Genomic DNA, 12,449 nt, shown 5'->3' on the forward strand with positions numbered 1-12,449 from the left:
AGACAGCACTATAGCCTGCTTCTGAATACCAAAATGGATTGCAGTTGAGCACGGAAAAAGGGGGGGGGGGGGGGGGTAGAGAGATTAGTGAGCAGTACTTGTGGTGGAGAAAGTGGCATTTCACGAAAGAACACCCTGCCTGCCGTACAAAGTGACTATGAATGAGTTCAGTGTAGTGTGCAGTGATTTATGTAGATTTCTTTGATGTTTATTTCATGTATTAGATATATTAGTTAGTAACATCTGTACTCCGAATACTGTTAACACATTTAGTAGAAATTAAACACTGCCAGGCGTGTCTGAATAGTGCGTTGCCACTCATTTAAAACATGCGTTGTGGAAGGGCTGATACTACTCAGTGAAACAGCCTGAGGTTGCTCGTCGTAACTCATCTTGATACAGTGAGTGGGGACTAGCCCGCTCGCTCTTCTGTTAACGGGAGAGTCTAGTATCACTAGAAGTTAATTGTGAAGTGACATCAAAATGACGTGTCTTCCATACAACTCCATGTAAACACAAAAATCGAGAGCAGTGGACAACTGAAGAACATTGGAGATGGCAAATTGGATTTCATCGTATTTCGTTAATTTGTTGTTATAACTTGCGTGTTAAGACAGTATCCCATTTTAAGGCAATAGCACATTGAAGATTTATAACAGACACGTCACTCTTGGTATTATTTGTTATAATCAGAAGCCAGTTAATGACGCATGAGTGGTAAAAGTATTCAAGAGATCCTAAAACGAAAGACTCCGATGTTAAGTGTTCAATATGTTCACTGTGTCATAGTGGTTAGAGACGGGGTTACAGAGTCGCAGGTTTACGGTTTCGCAAGAAGTAGATTTGCGTCCTGCTATATTCCAATGTTTTTTAATACATCTTAGCATTTGTAAAGGATTCTGGGAATTTCTTACTAAAGTAATAGAGGTAGAGCCTGTATTCTACAATATTTGATGTTATTAACAGATGAGCGCTTTCTCTCAGGAGTGAGTTAGTTCGATTTTATGATTTCAGTCAGATTCTTGATTGTCACAAAAAATGGCTCTGAGCACTATGGGACTTAACATCTGAGGTCATCACTCCCCTAGAACTTAGAAATACTTAAACGTAACTAACCTAAAGACATCACACACATTCGCGCCCGAGGCAAGATTCGAACCTGCGAACGTAGCGGTCTCGCGGTTCCAGACTGTAGCGCCTAGAACCGCCGGGCCACTCCGGCCGGCTCTTGATTGTAACAAATATTTGGCTGTTTATTTGAGAGTATGTCCACGACCACGAAGCTTGACGCCAGTTAAAATAATGTGCTGAACAAGTATACGTCATTTTGACCTCACTTCCGAGTAAGCTTCTGCTTTCAATTTGCAAGTGCAGTATGGCTTCCGTACAAGCAGCTGTCCGGTTCCGCAGTGAATACGTTTATACATTCCCCGTGTTAAAGTGCAGTACTGAGTTCGCTTTGCAGGATTACAGCAGTCTCATCAGTTTCCCAAGAAATTACACAGTTAGCTTGCAACATTCCGCAAGAGAAACATACATCACGAAAAGCAAATATATGAATAAACGATAACAATTAGTATGTTTATACGCCGCAGTTGTCGTCTGTAGACAACTGGGAGCAGGTAACTGAGTTAGTACAGCGATATGACAGCTGTGCAACGGACAGACGGTGTGAACAAACCCATGTTCGGTTTTCAACTTAAAAAAATCGAAACAAAACAAGTACCATTGCACACGCACGCACGCACGCACGCACGCACATACACACACACACACACACACACACACACACACACACACACACACACACACAGGTATCACAAAAAAACACTCAATAGTTGGCAGAACATCCTATCTTTGGCAATAACATCAGACAGTTGGCAACACCAACCAAAACATAACATCAAAATACTGTGAAGTATGAAAAACAAAAATTTCATATACCAGTTATTAGAAGAAGAACAGCGCTAAAAATGGTATAACAACACAATACGTAGAACAACATCCACGAAACCTGTAAGTAGAACCTTAAATTATTACATCATAAAAAATCAAACTAGCAGAACTATTTATATCCTACGTATACGTCGTCTCAGAATGTAAACTAAATGCCGCGCGCGATTAGCCGAGCGGTCTGAGGCGCTGCAGTCATGGGCTGGGCGGTTGGTCCCGGCGGAGGTTCGAGTCCTCCCTCGGGCATGGGTGTGTGTGTTTGTCCTTAGGATAATTTAGGTTAAGCAGTGTGTAAGCTTAGGGACTGATGACCTTAGCAGTTAAGTCCCATAAGATTTCACACACATTTGAACATTTTTTTGTAAACTAAATACACTGAAGGCAGGCGTATTCAAATACAGAGATATGTAAACAGACAGAATACTGGTATGCGGTCGGAAATGCCTGTATAAGACAACAAGTATCTGCCGCAGCTGTTAGATCGGTTACTGCTGCTACAGTGGCAGGTTATCAAGATACAAGTGAGTTTGAACGTCGTCCTATAGTCGGCGCAAGAGCGATGGGACACAGCGTCTCCGAGGTAGCGATGAAGTGGAGATTTAGCAAACGGTTCAAATGGCTCTGAGCACTATGGGACTTAACATCTTAGGTCGTCAGGCCCCTAGAACTTAGAACTACTAAACCTAACCACCCTGAAGACATCACACACATCCATGCCCGAGGCAGGATTCGAACCTGCGACCGCAGCAATCCCGCGGTTCCGGACTGCAGCACCTAGAACCGCACGGCCACCGCCTGGGATTTTATCGTACCACCATTTCACGAGTATACCGTGAACATCAGGAATCCGGTAAGATATCAAATCTCCGACATCGCTGTGAGAAGAAAAAGATCATGCAAGAACGGGACCAACGAAGACTGAAGAGAAACGTTTAACGTGAGAGAAATGCAACTCTTCAGCAAATTTCTGCAGATTTCAATGCTGGTCCCATCGACAAGTGTCAGCGCGCCAACCATTTAGCGAAACATCATGGATAGGCGCTTTCGGAACCAAAGGCCCACTCGTGTACCCTTGATGACTGCAAGACACAAAGCTTTACGCCTCGCCTGGGCCCGTCAACACCGACATTGGACTGTTTATGACTGGAAACATGTTGCCTGGTTGGACGAGACTCGTTTCAAACCGTATAGAGCGTATGGACGTGGACAGGTATGGAGACAACCTCATGAATCTATGGACCCTGCATGTCAGCAGCGGACTGTTCAAGCTGGTGCAGGTTGTGTAATTGTGTGGGGCATGTGCAGTTGGAGTGATAAGGGACCCTTGATACGTCTAGATACGACTCTGGCAGGTGACACGCAGTACACGAGCATCCTGTATGATCGCCTGCATCCATTCATGTCCATTGTGCATTCCGAGGGACTTTGGAAATTCCAGCAGGACAGTGCAATACCTCGCACTTCCAGAACTGGTACAGAGGGGTTCCAGGAATACTATTCTGAGTTTAAACACTTCCGCTGGCCACCAAACTCCCCAGACACGAACATTATTGAGCATGTCAGGGACGCCTTGCAACGTGCTATTCAGGTGAGATCTCCACCCCCTCGTACTCTTACGGATTTATGGACAGCCCTACAGGATTCAGGGTGTCAATTCCCTCCAGCACTACTTCAGACATTAGTCGAGTCCATGCCACGTCGTGTTGCGGCACTTATGCGTGCTCCCGGGGGCCCTACACGATATTAAGCAGATGTACCAGTTTCTTTGACTCTTCAGTGTATTACTAACAAAAATATGTACACATTCCAAGCCACTGAAGATGTCTTGCAGAGAATAAAGGCGAAACGTGTATGGCACGATAACTGTGGTTCATTGACTTGTAATTAATCTGTCCGAAAGCAAAAAAATTATCAACATATCGTGTTCAGATTGTTTGTTGTTATGGTAGCTGGCTAGCTAGTCATTCTGTTATTATGATAGGGTGTAGCCACTGCGAACCCGGTCAAGTCCAGCACTACACACTAACGTGCAGCAGAACGTCTGACAAACGGAGCACCTCCCGTCTCTAACCTGACAAACAAGGTGGAAGTGGGCGTCTGTGGTGTGAAGCAGTTACTGGGAGGGTCTGTGGGTCGGTCGGCGACGACCCACACGCAGCAGCCTGCCGCCTGCGACCCGGGCCCACACGGGTCAGCGCGGAGGCGAGCGGCCCGCAACAACTGTCCGCCTCGCAGGCCCTGGGCTCTTGGCGCTGCCACCAGCCCAGCGACGCCTCGCCTCAGTAATTATCCGTAACGGAACACTACTCAGCACAGACACCTGTGGGGCGGACAGCGCTTACGGCTGCGCCATTATTGTCGGAAATCTTACAACGACAGTAATTATTCGACGTGACGTCAAAGAAATACGCTACCATCATAACCACAGCAGCTTCATCCGCCTCTGTAACCGATGTCACTACTGCGCGCTATTGCGTTGGTACTTCACTCGAATCGTGGAGTTCGAAGAAAATTGTACTAATAGAATTTCACTACCAAGGACGCTGCCATTAGAACCGTAACATCTACATCTACACTGAAGAGGCAAAAAAGCTGGCAAACCTGCCTAATATCGTTGTGCAGGGCCCCCGTAAGCTCTCAGAATGGCTGCAACACGACGTGGCATGGACTAGACTAATTTCTGAAGTAGTAGTGGAGGTATTTGACACCATAACCCTGCAGGGCTGTCCAAAGATCCGTAAGAGTATGAGGGGGTGGAGATCTCTTCTGAATACCTCGTTGCAAGGCATCCCAGATATGCTCAATAATGTTCATGCCTGGGCAATTTGGTGGCCAATGGAAGAGTTTAGTAGTAGTAGTAGTAGTAGTAGTAGTAGTAGTAGTACTAGGTGGTAATAGTAGGAACGGAAGAAACTTCCTGGCAGATTAAAACTGTGTGCCGGACCGAGACTCGAACTCGGGACCTTTGCCATTCGCGGACAAGTGCTCTACCAACTGAGCTACCCAAGCACGACTCACGCCCCGTCCTCACAGCTTTACTTCCGCCAGTACCTCGTCGCTGTGAGGACGGGGCGTGAGTCGTGCTTGGGTAGCTCAGTTGGTAGAGCACTTGTCCGCGAAAGGCAAAGGTCCCGAGTTCGAGTCTCGGTCCGGCACACAGTTTTAATCTGCCAGGAAGTTTCATATCAGCGCACACTCCGCTGCAGAGTGAAAATCTCATTCGAGGAACGGAAGAGTTTTCCTGGAGGCACTATGTAGCATTTCTGGACATGCGAGTTCTCGCACTGTCCTGCTGGAATTTCCCAAGCCCCTCGGAATGCCCAACGGACATGAATGGATGCAGGTGATCAGACAGGATGCTTACATACATGTCACCTGTGAGAGTCGTATCTAGACGTATCAGGGTTCCCATATCACTCCAACTGCACACGCCCCACACCAATACAGAATCTCCACCAGCTTGAACAGTCCCCTACTGAAATGCAGGGTCCATGGATTTATGAGGTTGTCCCCATACGCGTACACGTCCATCCGCTCGATACAATTTGAAACGAGTCTCGTCCGACCAGGCAACATGTTTCCAGTCATCAACGGTCCATGTCGGTGTTGACGGGCCCAGGAGAGGCGCAAAACTTTGTGGTATGCAGTCATCAAGCGTACACGAGTGGACCTTCGGCTCCGAAAGCCCCTGTCCATGATGTTTCGTTGAGTGGTTCGCACACTGACACTTGTTGATGACCCAGCACTGAAATCTTCATAAATTTGCGGAAGGGTTGCACTTCTGTCACGCTGAACGATTCTCTTCAGTTGTCGTTGGTCCCGTTCTTGCAAGATCTTTTTTCCGGCCGCAATGATGTCGGAGATTTGATGTTTTCCCGATTCCTGGTATTCACGGTACACTCGAGAAATGGTCGTACATGAGAATCCCCACTTCATGCAACCTCGGAGATGCTGTGTCCCATCGTTCGTGCCCCGACTATAAAACCACTCACAAAAATCTTGAGAACCTGCCATTGTAACAGCAGTAACCTATCCATCAATTACTTGTTGTCTTATAGAGGCGTTGCCGACCCCACGCCGTATTCTGCCCGTTTATATATCTCTGTATTTGAATACGGATGTCTATACCAGTTTCTTTGTCGCCTCAGTGATAAATCCCGCATTGAGTGTTCCCTCACACTGCGGCATAATGCTGGTCCCAGCTCTGATCCGGCCAGTGCTGGAATATGCAACCGTAGGGTGGGGGAAAGCCACCGATTCTTATATACATTGGCTACAAGGGTTGCAGAGCAGATTCTTCCGGCTTGCCTTGCACCCACCGAGGGCGTTTTATGACGCCCGGGTTGTATGAATGGGCGGGAATCCTGTACTTGCGCTATCGATTCAGATTGCCCGACTTTACTATGAATTGTCGAGGAAGTTTGAAAACTGACTCATAGTGTCTCTGCATCGTCGCAGGACCAGGAAGTGGCCAGACCCACTCCGTGAATAAATGACGCGAGCAACAGAGGCAGTACAACAATACGCGAAAGCGAAACCTCGAGGTCATACAAAATCAGGAGGCCAAAGAAAACAGTATGGGGAAAAGCAGGAACAGCATGAAGCACTTACCCTGAAAAACCATATGCCAGTTAGGGCTGCTAGTAAGGAAATGAGCTGAGGCGAGTTGGGGTCAGTGCTTCTAAGGTACAGTGATGTTCAGACCAATTTTGATTTGATTACAGTTTTAGCTTTTCTACCACAGTTATCTTTGTTTCTGGGAAAATATCCTCACGATAGAGAAAAACCCTGTAATACGCAGACACTAAAATGTACAAGACAAAAAGGCAGAGTAATGCAGCAGCCGTCATAAGAGGCACGTACGCTGTGACGTCGTTAGCTCTGGTACTCTGCCATCGCATTCAATGAACTCATACACGAGCTGCATATCGGCCAACACTGTGAACGTACCGTACCACCCACACCACTGGAAAAACAAATTCGAAACGTAGACTGGTAATGAATGCAAACTTGAGAACGAAAGGTAAAGCAGGCATTACTGTTATCAACAGTACCGTCGAATAAGTTTGTGTCCACTCAAGACACACAGTGCATACTGTCGACACTCTCACTGTTGTGCAACACAGATTTCAGTAAGCTGCAAAATACGGCACTTGATATAAATAACAAATTATGAATGTCAAAAAACGTAAGAGAATGATTAACTTTTGATTACACCATTGATGGATCAGAACTTCCTTCAACCGCATCGTGGAAATACGTGTGATTAACAGCTGATGCCGGCCGAAGTGGCCGAGCGGTTAAACGCGCTACAGTCTGGAACCGCACGACCGCTATGTTCGCAGGATCGAATCCTGCCTCGGGCATGAATGTGTGTGATGTCCTTAGGTTCGTTAGGTTTAAGTAGTTCTAAGTTCTAGGGGACTGATGACCACAGATGTTAAGTCCCATAGCGCTAAGAGCCATTTGAACCATTTGAACCATTAGCATGATGGCCGCGCGGGATTTGCCGAGCGGTCTCAGGCGCTGCAGTCGTGGACTGTGCGGCTGGTCCCGGCAGAGGTTCGAGTCCTCCTTCGGGCATGGGTGTGTGTGTGTTTGTCCTTAGGATAATTTAGGTTAAGTAGTGTGTAAGCTTAGCGACTGATGACCTTAGCAGTTAAGTCCCATAAGAATTCACACACACACACACACACACACACACATTCATACACAACATTAGCATGATGACTACATCTACATCTACGTGGCTACTCTGCATTTCACAATTAACTGAATGGAAGATGATTCATCGAATCACCTTTAAGCTACTTCTCTACCGTTCCACTCTCGAGCAGAGCGCTGGAAAAACGAACACTTGATTAGTTCCGTGCGAGCTCTGATTTCTCCTGTTCAATGTCCACCGACGTAGCTAAGTGTGCCGGCACAATAGCTCAGCGCGTTCGCTCACAGGGTTCACTGTCCCTCTGCAGTAAAAAAACCTGAGTGGACAGATTTACGATTAACAAATGTAACGAACAAAACGAGATCAAGATCAAATTAAAAAAGAAAAAAATGGTAACAGGCTTGCGTACCATGCAAAGGGACCGTGATCGATTCCCGGTCGGGTTGGAGATTTTGGTTTTCCGCTCGTGGACTGGGTGCTCCTCATCATCCTTTCATCAGTGTTTTATTTTCGCATTCGTAGGAGAAAGTCGGTGAGTGAAATTTCGTGAAAAGATCCTGCCGCAACGGAAAGCACCTTTGGTTTAATGACTGCCGCTCCAACTCGAGTATCATATCTATGACAATCACTCCATGCTTCGCGATAATAGAAATCGAACTTCCCTCCTTTCGACTTTTTCGGTGCCCTCCGTCAATTCCGTATGATGCGAACCCCATATCGCCCTCCAGTTCTCGGAAAGAGGACGAACAGACGCAGTGTAGGCAGTCTCTCCAGCAGACCTATTGCCCCTTCCAAGTTTTCTGCCAATAAACTGCAGTCGCTGACAACATTGCCTATGTAAACGTTCTAGTTTAAGTTCTCAGTAATTTAGTATTTAACTGAGTTCTCAGCGTTTAGATTTGTGTGATTTGTCGTGTGACCCAAATTTAGGGGATTCCTTTTAGTACTCATGTGAATGATTTCACACTTATGGTGGGAAACTGTCGGCGAAAGAGGATATTCATAGAACATTTACATAACATATTCACAAATATTATCCAAACGTGTGTGTTTTTATTAGGTAGAGTTGCAAGGGACCAAGTTTCTACTTAGATGAGAAGCGCGAATAGTTATGGGTTTGTTTGAAACTCAAGAGAGACACACAGAAATGTTGAAAAGCCTGAATTTGATGACATCCAACGAAAGAGTTCTATGAAAATTTCGCAGTTAAATAATTTCAACTTCGAAAAATGCCCCCGCCCCCCTTGCCTCTGGGCCATTCGCCCACACACTGCACCCTGAACCACGCATCTTGTAGTACTTTTAACAGACCAAACAGGAAATTTTGAAAGAACTTCCATAATCAGTTACTCGAGTGAGAATGAACTTTAAAGGATAAGAAACGATATATCGTCTTCGCAGTAGAAAAAGTGAGCTGAAGACAATTATAAAATGTCAGAAATCCAGCCTAAAAGAGCAAAGGTTTCATCTGTGTAGCCACAGAATACAGTTATGAAATGATGATCGACTGGACTACCGTAGAACAAAATAAATAACTGTAGCCCAGGTTAGTTTGTAAAAATAGATTGGTAGGGAGTGCTTCAAGAGTATGGCAGTTTGCTTTAAAATGAGCTTCATGTTTCATAAGAGGTCATCAAATTATCTAGGTAATAACCATTTGTAGGTATGTGATACATGCTATTTATTCGGAAGAAATAAAGCTAAAAGAAAGTTGATATCTAGTCTTCATCAACGATTCCGACGATTTTTTTATCTGTTTTCATCAATGAGTATAAACATAGAAAAATCAGTTGCACTGCGACTATAACGGCTGGTGAAACGTGGTAATCTTGTAATATGGTTTGGGCATATAAATTCGTCGTGCCAGTAAAACTATCGCATTAACACTCTGACTATTCCTAATATTGTAAAGTACACTTTTATAACCTTTTTACGTTCAGTCCCGTAGCACCGCGCTTGAGTCAGACAGGCCCCAGGTATCAATAAGAAATGGACCGTGGAGAGCATAATCCGATCACTGCGGCGCTTTACTGACGGCGTTTACTTTTCTTGGTAATTCCGGCTGAAGCTGTAATGCTCTGAACAGCCACTGATGTTTGTGTTCCTGCACGGACAAATTTTACGAAGTATTCTATGAAGAATCTTTATTGGAGAGATTTAATTAATGAAGTGATGGATGACCACTGCCATGATACTGCTTGCCAAGCGTTCTCTGGCTTATTAATGAACAATTCACTGCAAGCATAGATGATGTCATACTAATGTGTGTTTTCTAAAAAAAGTAATGGTGTTCGCTGTACGAAAGAAAACATAGCCACGGTAATATATTTCATTATAATTAAAAAAACTCTTTTTCGCAAGTTACTGTATATCACTTATTTCTTAAGCGTGACATGTTTCATCTTCAACTGTACTTCACAAGCCGCTGTACGGCAAATGCCAGAGATAATTATCTGCCAGTATTAGCGGCCTTGGAAAAATGTGTGACTGGATAATTTTTCTTCTCTAATTTCCTTACAATACAATTACGAAATACTTTTGTAATTTTGTCGTAAAGGAATGAAAGAAGACTACTCGCAAAACCATCTTTCATTCCGTTTGGTTATGGGTTGTCGGCCTGCTAAGCTGGGTGGTAACGTTTTAGCCTCTCATGCAAGCGGGCCCGGGTTCGATTCCCGGCCGCGTTGGAGATTTTCTCCGTTCGGAGACTAGGTGTTGTGTTGTCCTCATCATCATTTCATCCACATCACTGGCACGCAAGTCGCCTGATGTGGCGTCGAATGAAATAGGACTTGCACTTGGCGGCCGAACTTCCCCGAATAGGGGCCTCCCGGCCAACGATGCCATACGATCATTTTCATTTTGTTTAAGGGTTAAGGAAAACGGACTGAGTGTATGCATTCATATACAACCTAATCTCTCCTACCTCATTCTATTGCTCCATAGACATCTACTCAACAGGATTTCGCGAGAAAAATTTTTCGCTTGTATTGCAAGATATGTCATTTACTTTTGCTGAGCATCTCAAACACGCCTTCATATGGGTTATAATCAAACAAGTTTTTTATTTTTTTTGGGGGGGGGGGGGTGGAGGATGTTTTTGACTGGTTTTGCTGCAGCCCGCCACGAATTCCTCTCCTTCTCAATCTCTTCATCTCGGAGTAGCACTTGCACCCTATGTCATTAGTTATTTGTTGGAAATATTCAAATATCTGTCTTCCCCGACCGTTTTTACAGTCTCTAGTAGCACAGAAGTCAGTTCTCCACGTCTTAACACATGTCGAATCATCCTGTCCCTCCTCCTTATCAGTGTTTTCCATATGTTCATTTGTGGGCGGTAGCACAAAGAGAAATAAGATATATCCTGAAACTTCCTGGCAGATTAAAACTGTGTGCCGGACCGAGACTCAAACTCGGGACACTTCGCTGCAGAGTGAAAATCGCATTCTGGAAACATGCCCTAGACTGTGGCTAAGCCATGTCTCCGCAATATCCTTTCTTTCGAGAGTGCTAGTTCTGCAAGTTTCGCAGGAGAGCTTCTGTAAAGTTTGGAAGGTAGGAGGCGAGGTACTGGCAGAAGTACGGCTGTGAAGACGGGGCGTAAGTCGTACTTGGGTAGCTCAGTTAATAGAGCACTTGCCCGCGAAAGGCAAAGGTCCTGAGTTCGAGTCTCGGTCCGGCACACAGTTTTAATCTGCCAGGAAGTTTCATATCAGCGCACACTCCGCTGCAGAGTGAAAATCTCATTCAAGAGTTATCCTTCGAGTAATAACAGGAGTTCAGGATGTTCTAGAAAGGGTAAAGGCTCTAAGATGGAAATGACCGCCGACATAAAGAATCGAAGAAAGTGACAAGCTACAGTTGGCACAAGACAGCAGGAAACAGACACTATGGAAACAGCGATTGAAATTGCATTTGTTAGCTAACTTACAGAGGTTTAATGATCTAAACTACACATATTATGTCACTTCGGTAAAAGTCAGTGTAGGTAACATCAACTATGGGAAAAGTTGCAAAAACTTCACTTTTTAAACTTGTTGATATGACAGTCTTTAGTTGCTAGTAACACTATATTGATGGTCATTCTGAAGTTACATCTTTGTGCAACAGAATGCGGTTTATGTTTTGCCGTTTTTCGTTTCCATGTGTTGAATCAACTTTAGTAGACACTTCAGGAAATTGGAGGGAAACGGCTACGTACTTGCACATAGACGTAAAGTTAAACTCTTTAATATAACCTGTCATCGATGATCAACCCACTATTTACAAAATTAATGACAACAATATTCTATAACACGAGTTGTCGATTCTCCATGGTGAAACAAATGTAACTCTGTGTATGTAATGGTTATAAAAGACTTCAGAAGACGAGCGAAGGAAAGAGAAGTTCGTCAGTAAATAAAATAGTTTAATATCATTTACGTTATTTTGAAATCCGCGTTGTGCAAACACCTTTTATTTCTTTATAATCACCTACACATGTTTGGGCACCTATATGTAGAATTCTGTGGGTCAACTTTACTTGTGAAAATTGCATTACTAGTGAAATCGCGTTATTATACTCGTAGACGGGTTTTTGTGCCCTTTTTTGTCGTTTTTGGCAGCATGTTTTATTTTTCAACTTGCTGTGTATCTCTTGTGTAATCACTGAATATGGGGACAGAGGTGTCTGCTCAAATCACGTTTGGTAGAAAATACGCGTGAAGTAAAGTTGTGAGAGAAATTTTCATAAGTAGCAGCGTGGAAACAGTGTACTCAGTAGCAAAATGATTCAAATAGCTCTAAGCACTCTGGGACTTAACATATGAGGTGATGAGTCCCCTAGACTTGG

This window comes from Schistocerca piceifrons, chromosome 2 (assembly GCF_021461385.2).
Source record: "Schistocerca piceifrons isolate TAMUIC-IGC-003096 chromosome 2, iqSchPice1.1, whole genome shotgun sequence".
Classification (NCBI taxonomy): Eukaryota; Metazoa; Arthropoda; class Insecta; order Orthoptera; family Acrididae; genus Schistocerca; species Schistocerca piceifrons.